This window comes from Pleurodeles waltl, chromosome 2_1, assembly GCF_031143425.1.
Source record: "Pleurodeles waltl isolate 20211129_DDA chromosome 2_1, aPleWal1.hap1.20221129, whole genome shotgun sequence".
In the NCBI taxonomy this organism is placed as follows: Eukaryota; Metazoa; Chordata; class Amphibia; order Caudata; family Salamandridae; genus Pleurodeles; species Pleurodeles waltl.
The window spans coordinates 682,540,282-682,556,411 of record NC_090438.1 but is presented as its reverse complement, the minus strand read 5'-3'; the positions used below and the strand labels follow the sequence as shown (position 1 = coordinate 682,556,411).

The 16,130-nt window shown below is 41.8% G+C and overlaps 1 protein-coding gene across 2 annotated transcripts in view; it reads left to right on the top strand.

Moving 5' to 3' along the window:
• Nucleotides 1–4,380: 4,380 nt before the first annotated feature.
• Nucleotides 4,381–16,130, top strand: part of ANKRD12 (ankyrin repeat domain 12) — a 418,715-nt gene continuing 406,965 nt past the window's right edge. Inside the window, exon 1 of one of the 2 annotated variants that reach the window (XM_069216617.1) lies at nucleotides 4,381–4,539. The gene's annotated coding sequence lies outside the window, so the exon portion shown is untranslated. The remainder of the gene's footprint in view (nucleotides 4,540–16,130) is intronic. The other variant, XM_069216611.1, reaches the window with a different exon arrangement.

The window sequence follows — 16,130 nt, the reverse complement described above, 5'->3', positions numbered from 1 at the left end:
CTTGCGGCTTGTCCACCCAAACTCAGATTCACACAAAACTAATGCAAAATTATTGCGAGCACTAAACAAAATCAAAACCGAATTTGTCAGTTTACTACAGGTAAGGTAACACAATCGCTTCCGAAACTTTGCGGATTTTTCACTGACGGCATTTCGCTCGAACAGCTACTCCTTCTTTCTCAGTTTCCCTGATTCGCAAGCAAAATTCGACCTGCAAATTTCACTCTCAACTGATTGACTCTGTCTTGGTGCACATAGAACTTGCCAGATCTCAGTCGAAAACTTCTTTCACTCGCTTTGACTCACACTCTGACTTGTCGAACACACCCGATCGACCTATTAAACAAGACAAATTACAACAAAAACCAAGTGTCTCAAACACGTTTCAACATACTCTGGAGTCTTGGACCACGCAGGGTCCGTATACCAACAACCACGTGGACAATTTTTGAACACAAAACGCCACACACGTGTGAAGTTCAATAACTTCCCTACTCTCACACTTCGGAGTACGCACATTCCTTCTACAACCTCATTTGGGGTACGCAAGATCCCTAAACCCTCACAAACATCTCAGTTCACCTGTGATTCGCATAAGATGTGCAAGCGCAATACCTGCTTCATTTACACTGTCACTAGAATGCCGAGAACACCCTCAAACAATCATTGGCTAGCTCCAAGATCCTGGGAGAGTCCTTTTAAGTACTTAGGGACTTTTTCTTTCCACCTTATATCATTGAATCTGAAAAATCCGAAATCTCTGGGACCAAACACTCTACCACCTATCTCTGGACTGTTTTAAGGAGACAAACCATGTACTGGGCCTCTATGACGGGCTCTTAAGGAGACTAACTATCAATCTGCTACCATCTCTATTAGCGCGTCAGACCTTATTAAGTAAACTTACAAGGGAGACGCGAATAGGCTGATGGACCTTTTGACTGCGCTTTGAGTTTTTCCCACCATGAACCCTGTACCAATACATATCAATAACCGTAAAAATCAATTACATCAATAATCAATAAGAGTTAGTAATTTCCACACACCGTGACCTTGCGGCCATGAATAACCACACCTTTATGTAAAAGTTGGAATGTTTACTTCCCTATATTAACAATGCTAAGGTCATGTAAGTGAGTCTCAAAATCAAATTATAAACATATAGAAACAACACTGGCTGACCAAATCGACAAAAGAATTGCAATCTAATCAAAGCTTGAGCCACTACACATTCTAAGATTACAGTACAAATTAATAGCAAGAATAACTGTGCAAACAATATAACATATATTTAAGATTCAGCAAAGAAAAGACATCAACTTGTATTACATGTAGCGAGCATAATCAGTGAGGCCCGTCTCTAACTTCAGATTAGGATCGCATGAATGGACTTCATGCAAAAGAATTTAGTCAACACAAATTTGGAAAAACATCTAGCTACGGCTCTGTCAAAATTACCAGTTGCTACCTAGAAACAAAAGCAAATAGACATAGCAATCAATAACATGGTATACCTGTCCTCAATATGGTTCAGCAAGCTGTGACAGTCTTCCTCAATAGGACATCAGTCTGGTCAGCAAAACATCAGGTTCGGCATCAAAGTTCAGAAAAGCAAAGTCTCTTTAGACAACAAGGATAAGCATGTCTCTTCTCAGAAAAATGGGCAAAAATGGGGTGTCTCCTCTTAGTGCAGTCTGGCTAAGTTAGATTTCCTAAAACTACTTCCCATGTCCCTATTGGTTAAAGAATCGCATGTTCGCATTTAGTCCAATGAAAATAAAACCCTAAATCTACACTTTTACTAGCACATGGTTTACATGTCGATGATTGGCTCCTTTTCTTCCGTTCTCATCGCTTGGCTTGTCAGGTATCAATATTGTTGCAGCTTATGCCCCAGTCGGAGCATCCATTGTCTTCTCCTGGGAAGGTCAGGCTTACACACATTACATTCAACATTGTTTCACCGACAAGAACATCATCTCCTAGCAAGCAGTTCTCATGAGAAAGACTTTTAGCTACGAGCACTTCGTCAGCACAGTGGAAAATCACAATTTAATTCTTTAGACAGGCATTTTATAAGTCAATTAAGAAATGCAGCTTGACATGGGGTCGTGCAGCTAGGCCAAGACCTTGCTCAGTTAAAACCTATGATTAATAAAGCTAATACATATGACATATTACTACATTAATCAAACATATGCTCATCAATTCATATTGATAAGCTATTGATAACTACACTTTGTGAACAGTGGCAGCCACTCTGGTGGAATTATCTTCAAATGTGTGCACTATTTTTCTCTAAGTTAATACATTTTCTACACAAATTCAACACTCAGAATATATGAATAATCATTAGTGAATTCAGCATTAAGAAACATTGCGATGGTGCTGGGCAGGGGGAGCCCTTCATCGCCCATGCCAAGTGCCTGGGCAGTGCAGCCCCCCCCCGTTGCCCCATGCACCTGTTCTCCGCCAGCCTTTTCATGGTGGTCAAATCACTGTGGAAAGGCTGGTGGAGAACGAGGTCGGAATCCGCATAGCAGTGCTGCATGCAGCACTGCCCTGACGGATTACCACCTCCCCTTCCATCAACCCTAGCGAGTGTCTTGGCCTAGATTTGCCAGGCCTCATGCAGAAGCTGTATTTCTTAGCGGTTAATGAAAAATGCTGACGGAGTGAACTAACTGTGAAATGCTCATTGTCCTGTTAAAATGCTTAGCAGAAACTTTCTATGGGAACCAATGGACAGGAGATGAGGTCTCTAGTAAAGTAACAAAATGTGTGTAAAACGTACAAGAGATTCTTTCCCAGGACGCAAACAATGAAGACACTGACTGGAGACGAAGATGCAACAAATTAGATACCTGACGAACCGGATGATGAGAACATCGTAAAGCGGACCAATCAACGACATGTGAAGTGTGAAATATTAGAATTCATAGATATGATATAAGAAAATCATTGGACAGAGTAATAACGTACGATTAATTGACCAATTGGAAATTAGTGGATAGTTTGGGTGACTTTGATATAACAACGTGACAGAGGAGAACACAGACAGATTAGATTGATCCTACCCCATTATGAGATGCAATATTAACTTAAGAAGAGACTTGAGATTCTGTCATTGAGCTCATACTCTCTGTCCGAGAGCCTGATCTATTGCTGAACGGTTGATGACCTAAGAACGAAGACTGATTCTGCTTGCTGACCCACACCATGAATAAGCAGATATGACAATGTGACTGATTTGCATTTTTATGCCTTTCCATTCTAGGTACTATCTGCACTGTCTTAGTTTTCTTTAGATAGATGTTTTCCACATTTGTGTTCTAAATTGTTTTTGCACGAAACCCCACATGCTGATGCTAATTTGAGTTAGTTAAAGCTATTCACATGACGACTGACAAATTGCAGGGACAAATGGTTGACGAACTATTTTGCTGAACTTTATGGATGTCGTAATAATATTGAAATTGGTTTTACTAATGATTTGTGCTGATGCTTTAGAATACCTTTTGATTCAAGCTTTGATTAGATCATTGTTCTTGCGTCTTTTCAGTTAACAAATATTATTAATTGCGTTAATGGATTTGCAGATTAATCTACATGACTTTAGTATTGTTAATATAAGGGAAATAAACTTACTAAACTTTTAATTAAAGGTGTGGTCATTCATGGCTGTAAAGCTGTGGTGTGTGAAATTTACTGACTCCATTGATTACTGAATTGACTATTGATTATTGGTCAGTGTGTTTTCTGTTCTGGGTCCATGGTAAGAACATCCTAAACGAGTCAAAAAGTTCATCGACCTATACGCGTCCCCTTGTAAGTTTACTTATTAAGTACCAATGCGCTAATAGCGATTGTGACTGCCAGGGTCTTCATATGGCAGTAGGACTGCCACAGCAGCAGCGTTTGTAACCACAACCATGAGGTCCCTTAGTCGAGTGCATGTGTTATCTTGTTCTCCTGCGTTGCTTTGCTAATGCTTGTCTAATACTTTTAAGCATGGTCAAAATACAAGCCAGAACTTTTTTCTTTGCCAAAGTTTGTAAAAACGGATCAGCATTCCAGTTCTTCTATTGTCTCGTAGTACCAAGAGCATAATAACGTTTCTCCGCCAGACGGGTTTAAGTTGACTAAATTTGTACAAACTCAAACGAAAAGGGCATATCTTTAGAAAAGTCGCAGACACTATAATAAAAACTTGACTAACGTCCAGGCTGCTTTTTTTTTTCCTGGTACCCCTGGGGCGTAATTTTGCGCCTCTTAATGAACCAGCCTATTGCAGTCCCCCGGGGGTATTTTCTGGGGTGTAATGAAGTCAACCGAGAGAACGGCACCGCCAGGGCACGTGCGCATGCGCCCTCGGCCTGAGTCAGCGAGGGTCCCGCCCAGGAACGCTGCCGCTGACACTGGAGTGGAAACAGTCTGCGCCCTAGGCCTGGAGCTGTCAGTCCCGGAGGCCAGCTGCGTGGGTCTGGCAGGGGGAGGCGCCCGCGCTGCTGGACGAGAGCGAGAGTCTCCAGGCTCAGGGTGAGTAGCGGCTCGGTGGCTGCTGTGGGGTTGGCGGAGCGGGGATGTCAGAGGGTGACACGGGTTGTGCTGCTGTAGCAGCAGAGGCTTGGTGTGGTATGCTTCCTCTCCCACCTAATTCTGTGTTTACCATCTATCTCTACGGGTAGCTTCTCCCTGGGAGCCCCCGAGGTCGCCCCTTCTGGGGTGGCACACGCCCCCCGTAATCAGAAACCAGCAATGCAGCCGCTCCTGCACCGCCAGGCCTGGGCAGGCGGCACCGAGTCCGCAGTGTCGGAACAGACCCGGCAGGTCTTACTGGACGGGTGTCTGGGGTTGGAGGAAGTTATCCAGGTTGTTATGAAAATTCGCACGTGACTACCGCGGAGCCATATAGTAATCATTTTGCCAAAATCGTGCACGCAGACTGGAGGCGCTAAGCCCAGCTTTCTGGATCGGAGCCAAGCACTGAGACGGCAGCCGAGGGGCGGGGGTGTGACACCGAGAGGGAATGTCAGTGCCATTGTACGGGCCCTGGACGCTTGGACGGCGCTTACTGTTGTTTTTGTTAATGGAGGGGGCGGGGTGCCTGGCGCGGTCTGTGCTTCGAGAGGCGCGTTAAAGAGCGGTGCATGGGGGTGTCGGTGTGCCTGGACACGGTACCCTGTCCGGTCCTGCTGAGGTGATGCTCCCTCCATCTTGCACCGCTTTCACACACATTGAATAGATCTGACTGCATTGTTTGCTTCTCCGTGCCAGGTGTCATGTAGGTTGGAAGCTATAGAAAAGGGCTTCTACAGTCGTCACTTGTGACAGGAAGCGTGTTTAATTATTCATTTTCGGCAGTTTCTGTGGGGGCGAGGCTCTTTTTCGCAAAGTGTGAAGGGGGTGGGGTTGTCTCCTCTCAGTACATTTGCACAGCCTTAGGGTCTTTATGTGTCACGGCTCGATCGGGAGGGGAGAACGGCCACTTGGGCTGCTTGTGAATGCAGTAGACCAGCGTGATACGTTAGAGCCTGCAACTATTCTCATAGTTACAGACTGTGTTTTTGTACGCCAGGATATGACAGTGGTGGCGGGAGCGTGAGCTGTTGTGTATTACATGGGTCCCCTTGGAATGTTTGTATCCCTTGTCGTCGGAAAAGGAGCTCCTCCCCTTCACGAACAGGCAAAAGCAACAGATCCCAGAACTGCGTTTTTTCTGAAGTGCTTTCTCTGTATGGCCTTCTTATGTTTACTTTTTTTTTTAACGTGGAGTCGGAACTGCCATTTTCCCTCTCAGTGCGACGGCACCTTTGCAGGTGTTTTATATTAGCGTTGTTTACTTTGTTGGCTGGCTTAGAAAGAAAAAAAGCAAAATACAAAATCCCTATAATTGTAAACGATTCTGAATCGCTTGTAATGGTTCCCGCTCTTCTACATTCTTCCGTTCCTCCCTTTCAGTGCGCAGTTTCTCTAGTTAGGTTAGCCCTCTGCAAACAACTAAACATGCAAACGTGAAAAACGAGACCTATATGTAATGTTTAACTCTTATAAACGTGAAAAGGATCATTCATACCCTATTTCGTTGCTCATGTTTTTATGTAGATGTTTGAATGTTCTAATTTTGTACTATACATAATAAAATTTATTGTTTACATTATTAATAACATATTAGGTGTTCCCCGTCTCGCAGTTTAAAATGAATTTGGAAGCACCATACATACCTACCAACCTTTTAGAACAGGAAAGAAGGCCATTTTGAGAAATAATCAGGGAGATGTATTTTCTCCATTGAATTATGTTAAAGCCGAGGCAATGGAAAATAGGTAATTTTCGCCTTTAAAAAACGGAGTCTCCCTCCTGGATCACGTTTATTGGTATGTATGCCATACATAAAGGTGTGGCGATGACTAAATATGCCTTAGAGGAGCGCTCCGCTGTGATTCTGAATGCCACTCACCTTTAAGTTAAATCATTAAAAAATAAGGCCACATGGAACTGTGTGCATGGCATCTGGAAATACCCAATCATAAACTCCAAAATACTTGAAATCGCTGTCTTTCCTGTCCAAATTTTGGATTTCTCATCCAACTAGAGTGGTATTTATTTATAGTTGCTGCCAATATGTGGATTTTTTAACCACCCCACTTTTTTCCGATTATTGCTTGTCAAATGTTTCAAAATGGCCTTGTCCTCAACCCACGGTGACTTTAATGTCAGGCGGTTCAGCTCAAGTGCCATTCTATTCTAAATGAAGTGTTTAATGGCTGGTGGATTTTGAGAGAGCTTTATTTTTCACATGTCTTGAAAAGTTGAAATGCCTAAAAAAGAATGGAAACTGATCCCATGAGGTCCGGTTCTCAGTGAGTGTGGGAATGAAGCCAACTAAATGGCTAAAACAATAAAATATTCTGTAACGTTTTTTGTTTTTTACATTCCAGTAACGGCTTATAAAATAACGCGCGCACACACGTTAAATTAAAAATAAATTCAAGGTCAACTAATCAGTGGTAAATGCACTCTTTACACTATGAAATTTCAACCCGTTAATTCGGCAATTGCTGAAGTCTGTGTGTGTAACCAAAGCATCTCAGAACTGAGTCCTTGGTGGCGCATTGGGGAGTGGTGACTTGTGCATTTATGGTGCTTTGAGATACTAGCTTGTGCAGAAAGCACTGTGCATATGTAAATCATTATTTTAACATTTTATTACATACAGTATAAGGCTACTGCAAAGTGTGCAAACAGATTTAGTGTTTAATATAAAACAAGCACTTTAAAAAAATATATTTTAATAATACACAATCAGACTGTACAAAGTGCAATCGTTATTTTGGAAGTGTCCATTAAAAGTATGCACTCTAGAACTCGGCTGCCAACACCTTTGTTATTTCTCAAAAGTAATACATCTTTGTCACCGCGAAGCTTCAAGTGGCTTCAGCAAATAGTCTATACTGGTTCCCAAGCAGATTTTTCATTTGGTGATTAACCAGTCACACACATTTACATTTCTTTCAGCTAACATGCATCATGGCGAGAAGCCTCGTTTCTTCTTTACTTCCATTTCTCCTCTCTTCCTCGCTTTTAGATGTGGGAACCTCAAGATTGACATTAACCATTCGGGGCGGTTGTTTTTTTGTTTTAAAGCAGTCTGATATCTGTTTTATAAAATTAAAGAAAACAAAAAACATAAGCACATCGTACAACATAAACTTGCCCACTTCATTCTTAAATGTCCCGTTGTATTTTCGCAAGCCCTCTAAATGCTCTATCAAACGGTTATATATTGGTGCAAGACAAAATGTTGAACATTAACAGCTTACCTCCATTTTCCACTTAGTCTCCCCATTTCTTTAGTTGTGCCCTGTCAGCACAGCTGTACTTTTACCATTTTTAAAAAATGTACATGGAATGGACGTACTCTCTCCAAAAGAGTATTCTCACCATGCTGTTGGTTGTTTGATGCACCATTCTGCTTGCATTGAAGTGCCTACTTTGAAATGCATGAGGCACTATTTTAGATCTTTAAAGACTACTGATTAATTACACATTCATCATCTCATATATTGTGTATATATAAAGCAGTCCTATTTTTTTTGTGTGGTTTTCACTGCAGCAAGCGTTTTTAAATGTTTGTCAGGAATCGTGTGTGAAGGGCACACACATGGTTTACATGTACACCCAATTGTACGCTTAATGACACTCGGTCCAGCTGCTTAAAAGTAAACGAACATTGGCAAAACTAATAGGTCTGGCTTTAACTTGGTAAGGCTTGCTAAAAGAGGCATGCACAAATGCAGTTTGCATGCGTTAGCATATTAAAGCCAGACCCATTGCCTTTGCCAGTGCTTGTTGCAGCTAAGAAGTCCCCATATTCCTGAAGCAAGATTGTTGATAGTTGTATGTATTTTCAGTAATGCCATACTGCTGGGATTATTTCAATTTGACTGTGTTTAATGCTAGCCTTAAATCCCCAGGCTACCTGCTCAACACAGCTTTATTTTTTTTCATTAATTATTTCGTAAACATATTTACTTACTTCACATACTGTAAATAACCATATCGCGGTTGTGGTGTCCACCCTTCTTCTTGCTTGTGGTGTACACCTGGGCCCTGATACTGCCTGTATTGTTGGCATAGGTTAAATAGTCAACCTAATTATCATCCCAGTGTGTGCTGGTAAAGATTTTGTAATCTGCATGCTTGTCGTGTCCAAAGTATTATCAGTAATTCTGACGTATGCTTAGTTGGAGTTCTTTATGATGTGTTTTCAGGTGCTGTCCACCGTTCTAACATAATCACCGGAATTGTCTTTCAAACAGTACCTATAATTTCTTGCAAATAATGGCTCTGTCATGCTAATTTGCATGCATTTTGAATTTTAGTAGGAAGATTTGCACCGTTTCCCTGTTGTTGTTGTTAGTGCTGACATTGCATGGAAATCATTCTGTAAACCGTTCCTTAACTGTGGCCTAAAGTGCTGGGCAGAGATAGAGAATCATCCTGTACATCATGCACACAGGCACTGCCCTCTGTCTTGGTAACAAACCTGTACGCTATACCACCGGGTGCTGGCTAATTTGCCGAGAATGGTTTGGAAATTGACTTGTACACCATGAGAACAACTCACTGTTCAACTTTCTGACACAAGCACAGCAATTAGCATGCACTCAAAATCTTAGAAGGCCTTACTCACCCGTGGTGTCATTAGTCCTGATACTGGCTTGAGAAGTTACTTCCACACTAACTGCCCAAGTGTGATCCTTAGCACTGGAATTGGGCTTAGGAATACTTTTCTACACTTTAACCAGAGGTCATAGCCATAGTTTGGGCCTAGTTTTGGAAATAATCCTCTGCACCATACTGCCAGGTACTGACATAACTTTTTGACATAGTATTCAAGCCACTAGGTGCTGTCTTCTTGCTTCCAGAGTAATGCAGATTTAGTAACGCATTGCCTTTCCCGAGCCCCAGCAGATTGCTGTAGTTCTTCTTCATGATAACCAGTGCATGCATTCTGCCCTTCTCTCCCTTAAATGTAATATTGTAGCCAGCCCCTGAGGTCACTTGCTGGCTTCTCCTTCCCTTAAATCACATCCTTCTTTTAGATCTCCCTCTTCATTGTGTCATCCCTCCTTATCACTAAAAGTCTTTCTAACTAATATTCATGACTGTTTTTCAAACATTTGTTTTTTGATGACTTTATTGCTCTCCACAGAAGATCTGTTTCTGTTCATGGAGTGTAGGTTAAATTTAACAAGACTATCCTCATGAGGACCGCCTCCGCCCTGCTTCCACAAGAAACACTCCAACCAGGCCCCAGTTCCCGAAATGTTTGAAGACATACCTCTTAAAAACATTACACCATGATGTAGTAACATTCCACAAACTTCTCAAATCACTAGTCAACTGTATCCTTTCACCCTGTACAGTACACCTGCGTTTTGACTAGGTTTGTGCTATGCTACATACCTTCATCATTAAACGCCCTGATGGTCTCTTTATTTCTCTAACTGAAACTTGAATCCCCCTGAAAGACTCTCTCCCACTCCCTTTCACCCACTATCCTGGTCTGCTAAAAAAAAAAAAGGTGATCTTGGAACCATCCTTTGCAAGCAATTGTTTACTAACTCACCCTGTCACGTACCTTATCTCAACAAATACAAAATTATTTAAACCTGCCTTTTGCCTTCTCCCACTGCTATAAACATTGCCCAACTTTATATTCTCAACACTTGGTGCATTCTTTGGATGTTCACTCCAAACTTGGATACCCTTTTTACCCTCCTAGCCATTCTTATCTGTTGGTACCTGTTTTCCCAAGAGCACGAATTAAAGAGCTGTACCCTACTCTCCACTTCCACATATTCGCATGGTACTCTGTTTTTACTCCCAGCAGTCTCCCCACCTCTTAGTGAATGGTCCTTTCCTGAATATTCCTTCTTCCAGAACAGACTGACAGCTTCCAGACAGTAACAACGGGCGAGCCTGCCTCAATTAGTCCAGCAGCAACAATTGCACAATCTACAACTGTTGCTCTTCAATCAAACCAATCCTAGCAACTTCTTAAACAAGCATTTGCAATCCATTATGTCTCACATTTGCTTGGGTTAGAGCTACTGGCATTGTGAATTCATAACTGGACTTTTCTTGACACACAAATTGGGCATCCCAGCCTCATCATTGTCTTTTCCTGCCATATAATTCCAGTGGTTGTGCATATCACTAAAACTCTTCCATTTACCTTCTTCCTCTATCTGCAGCAAAAAATGAAAGTGTTGCCATTGAGCATCCTAATTTAAATCTGCCATGCTAATTCCAATAGAATAGCACTTTCACCACTTCACCATCAGAGTTGCTGCTTGGCAATCACAATTCCCCAAAAAAGACACAAAACAGCTACAGAGGAGAAATAAACTAGAAGGGTCACCCAAACACATCAAGAGTATTCAACAGTTATAGTGTAGTAAGGATGTTAAGTTGGTCTGAATCATGGTCATTATTGTAATAAGGATCTTTCAACAAATAAAGTTGCAAAAATGTTGAACTAATCGATAAAGCAACCAAAGAAACTGGTCTCAACATACATCAATACACTGAAAAGATTCAGCTCTACTTCAGGTTGTCTTAGAACGGTTGCTAACATAAAGGCCTTGAAATAACTCAGACCGAGACATGTACACAAGTTTGTCAATTTTATTTTTACTATATGTTTTGATTCTGGGTGTTATCATCCTTTAATGTATCAGTTGCTTTTGTTTCCCATTCTATCAACTAGGTTAATACCCATTTAATCATTATGGGCATAGTTAAGTTACTTTGAAAGCCCAAAAATGACCTAAACTAGTTAAATAAATGGAGTGATTCAACTGAGGCGAGGAAAGCGTGAACAGTATTTTGTCTGCAATTAATACAGGGAGTGCAGAATTATTAGGCAAATGAGTATTTTGACCACATCATCCTCTTTATGCATGTTGTCTTACTCCAAGCTGTATAGGCTCGAAAGCCTACTACCAATTAAGCATATTAGGTGATGTGCATCTCTGTAATGAGAAGGGGTGTGGTCTAATGACATCAACATCCTATATCAGGTGTGCATAATTATTAGGCAACTTCCTTTCCTTTGGCAAAATGGGTCAAAAGAAGGACTTGACAGGCTCAGAAAAGTCAAAAATAGTGAGATATCTTGCAGAGGGATGCAGCACTCTTAAAATTGCAAAGCTTCTGAAGCGTGATCATCGAACAATCAAGCGTTTCATTCAAAATAGTCAACAGGGTCGCAAGAAGCGTGTGGAAAAACCAAGGTGCAAAATAACTGCCCATGAACTGAGAAAAGTCAAGTGTGCAGCTGCCACGATGCCACTTGCCACCAGTTTGGCCATATTTCAGAGCTGCAACATCACTGGAGTGCCCAAAAGCACAAGGTGTGCAATACTCAGAGACATGGCCAAGGTAAGAAAGGTTGAAAGACGACCACCACTGAACAAGACACACAAGCTGAAACATCAAGACTGGGCCAAGAAATATCTCAAGACTGATTTTCTAAGGTTTTATGGACTGATGAAATGAGAGTGAGTCTTGATGGGCCAGATGGATGGGCCCGTGGCTGGATTGGTAAAGGGCAGAGAGCTCCAGTCCGACTCAGACGCCAGCAAGGTGGAGGTGGAGTACTGGTTTGGGCTGGTATCATCAAAGACGAGCTTGTGGGGCCTTTTCGGGTTGAGGATGGAGTCAAGCTCAACTCCCAGTCCTACTGCCAGTTCCTGGTAGACACCTTCTTCAAGCAGTGGTACAGGAAGAAGTCTGCATCCTTCAAGAAAAACATGATTTTCATGCAGGACAATGCTCCATCACACGCGTCCAAGTACTCCACAGCGTGGCTGGCAAGAAAGGGTATAAAAGAAGGAAATCTAATGACATGGCCTCCTTGTTCACCTGATCTGAACCCCATTGAGAACCTGTGGTCCATCATCAAATGTGAGATTTACAAGGAGGGAAAACAGTACACCTCTCTGAACAGTGTCTGGGAGGCTGTGGTTTCTGCTGCACGCAATGTTGATGGTGAACAGATCAAAACACTGACAGAATCCATGGATGGCAGGCTTTTGAGTGTCCTTGCAAAGAAAGGTGGCTATATTGGTCACTGATTTGTTTTTGTTTTGTTTTTGAATGTCAGAAATGTATATTTGTGAATGTTGAGATGTTATATTGGTTTCACTGGTAATAATAAATAATTGAAATGGGTATATATTTGTTTTTTGTTAAGTTGCCTAATAATTATGCACAGTAATAGTCACCTGCACACACAGATATCCCCCTAACATAGCTAAAACTAAAAACAAACTAAAAACTACTTCCAAAAATATTCAGCTTTGATATTAATGAGTTTTTTGGGTTCATTGAGAACATGGTTGTTGTTCAATAATAAAATTAATCCTCAAAAATACAACTTGCCTAATAATTCTGCACTCCCTGTAAGCATGAGTAAACATTCTGACAACTCTAGAGTGACTTTGTAGAACTCACCTCATCAAGCCAGGACAAGTTTCTGCGAGTTTGAACACAAGGCTAATCCCAATAAAAAAAAAGTGTACTGGGAAACCTCCTGTCCCCCCAAAAAAAAACTGGGTTCCAAAGCAGCATTCTGCCAGTGTAAAACTCCTCAATGCCTCGCCACCTTGCCCACAGCAATACCAGAACACTCAGCAGTAAGGCAGTCAATAATAGTTCATACAGGGTGCATAATAAGTCCCTTATGCTTGGCACTTTTACTTTTACATAAGACAAAACTGCAGTGGGTCTTGTCCATTGAACAGTAGTGTACCAGTACACAGCAATAATCCACCCATTACCAACTGACTAGGCTGTCCAACAGAGGTCTTTAATTTAGTCCACTACTGCAGGTTCCAGCAAGCTAAATTATTTGACCATCTCTTGACATCGTACAACGGCAATCAGAACTTGGATTATATTAAAGCCTATTACAGCACCACTTCCAACCACACACCCTACATGGTGTAGAGCGCTACTCATGTAATCAAGCGCTCCACATAGAGGTAGTAATCACTTTGGTGCAATCCAATATAAGCACTTGCTAAAGCTTAATCTAGACAAAAATGAATTCCTCCTCAGGTCATTAACAATCACACAAATTGATCGCACGCACAAACAAACCCCCTTAAGGAATTAAACCAACAAAAGTCAGAAGAGTCAATTTCTTTTGTTTTATTTTCAGAAACATGCTCGTTAACAAATCATGTTACCAACTTCCCAAAAAGTATTCAATGGCAGAAGCACACCACTGTAACTGAGAATATCATTGATCGTGTTCAAGAGAGGACCAAAAATTCCTATCACAACGCTAAATTACCAAGTACAACCATTCCACTGTTTGGACATGCCCAATCCTCAACTAGTCCGATATCATCCTACAACACTATACCATTACAATATTTGTATAGGAATATTTATTTTGAACGTGTGCCAAATCTTTGCTACTGTGGTGTTTCAACCAATTCTCTGTGCAAACCAGTATCCGTACCCTGCTATTAACTTTTGTATTTATGTATGTTCTATCTAGAGGTTCCCATCACATCCTCACTCCATGCTGAAGCCCTGGAAGTCGACTTGATCTGTGCTAAGCACAATCTCAAATAAATAATTCCTCTCAGGTTAATGTTCAGCCTGTGGAAGGTGGATTGAGAACGCCAGTGGATCACTAGGACACATAATTCTACTGCTTGTTTTTGGAGACGCAGTGAAGGCGCGACATCCGCATTCACCTTTCCAATGCGTATCATCACACTGGTCGTGAGGGACCCGGCTTAGATTTCTTTGATATGGCTAACTCTTTCCTGGACAGCGAGGTCTCAAAAACAGTTTAGATTGTAAGTTGACAACACCAGTTCTTTTTAGGGTTCTCGTGTTCAAAGGAAGTGCCTACCATTTTTTTTTTAAACCATAATAAAATCCAAAACGTTTCCTGCATGGCCTGTTTTCTCTAAGGCCTAGCTACTAGCTTTTATGTCACAGCAATTCTGAAGGGCATAAAGACGACTATCCTGCGATGTCCGTATTTGTTCTGCATTTAAAATTTGACATGCAAACTGGACATAAGAAACAAGACTACCCTCCCCGTGCCACTTAGTACCAGCATAATTTAGCCCCTTCTGTAAATTACTTACGGGGCGGTAGTGCCTGTGGGAATTTGTCCAGGAATCTGAGAGAGTTTGCCATCGACTACATTCGATGTGTTGTGGCCCACAGGAGCCGCAGAAAGGCAGGAGTGCGTAGGGGCAACAGAAAAAGCAGCAGAAGGAGAGGGGTGCTGGAACCAACCGTCATTTTAGCTCTGAGTGCCACAAAATAAAATAGGCCCGGTTTGTTATCGGTTGAGTTCATCATCACCGCCCAGCTGCACATCGGTGGAAAGGGGCCGCAGGAAAGTAAAGGGTTCAGCCAGCAGCAAAATCAGTATAGGAGCGTTACACCGTCCCCTCCCACCTTTAGGTAAGTACAAACAAAGGGATGGGACTAATCCAACACACACCCCTAAGGTGTACACAGGAAGGAACACAATTTCAATACAAGCATTTGTAATGCAATTGGTATAGCTAAAAAAAAGTTCCTGGCGTTGTAGATGCCATGCTTTTTTTTTTTCTTCTTTTTGTGCATAGCCGCGGTCCGCCATATGTAAACATAATGCACGGTGTGCTGTGTTGCAACAATTAAAGGAGCTGGAATGCCTCCTGCGCTCCAACAGGTAGATGGTGTGGTGCAAGGATTAGAGCTGCCGACTTTGTAACCGAGGACCCGGGTTCGAGCCACAACGTCGGCTCAACATCACCTAATCTACCCTGCCTATAAAAAAAGACGTCCTTGTCTAATGTAGCTGGTAGTCATGTAAAGCCGAAACTGTAAAACAAATAATTAAATAAACAATCATGCCACCATTGGGGACCACACACAGGCACACTCTGCTCGAAGAGTAAATGTTACCAAGATAGCCTGATTTACAACCTTGTTTGAAGTGAAGGAAAACTGAAGATTAGCAAAACACGAGCATGATGGGACGAAAAAAAAGTCCCCTAGGGAAGATTTAAACAGGACATAGCATAATAATACAGTAGTTGATCCCTGTTCCCAAAGAGAAAAAGGCGGACAAAGAAGCATGACTGGACACTAGCATGGAAGGACTTTTAAATGACACTGAAACGTGCCAATGAATTTGCTTTAAACCCATAGTAAGTATACTGAAGTATACAAATGGTGTATGCTTACACTCGACCTAAAAAGGTCGATATCCCTCAGCCACATCTTGTGGCATGCTTCATTATCTGGTTCCTCCGGGCTGTAGTTTGCTTAGTTTTGGCCTATGTTGGGCTCCAACGATGCCCTTTGTGCAGGTTTTTTTCTTTAGTTTGTCAGTAATATTTTTGTCATAACACTCTGGAGTTGCATTGTGGAACTCTATGGCACTTGGAGATAGCACCTATACCCCAACATTGTGAGTTTTGTAATAAGGACCCGAGTAAAAATGTGTTAGAGGTTTTGGAGTGTGTTCTTTATTGTTGACCACCAAACATGGTTAAAAACAAGTTGGCTATATGAGGATTACCTAACAACCCTCT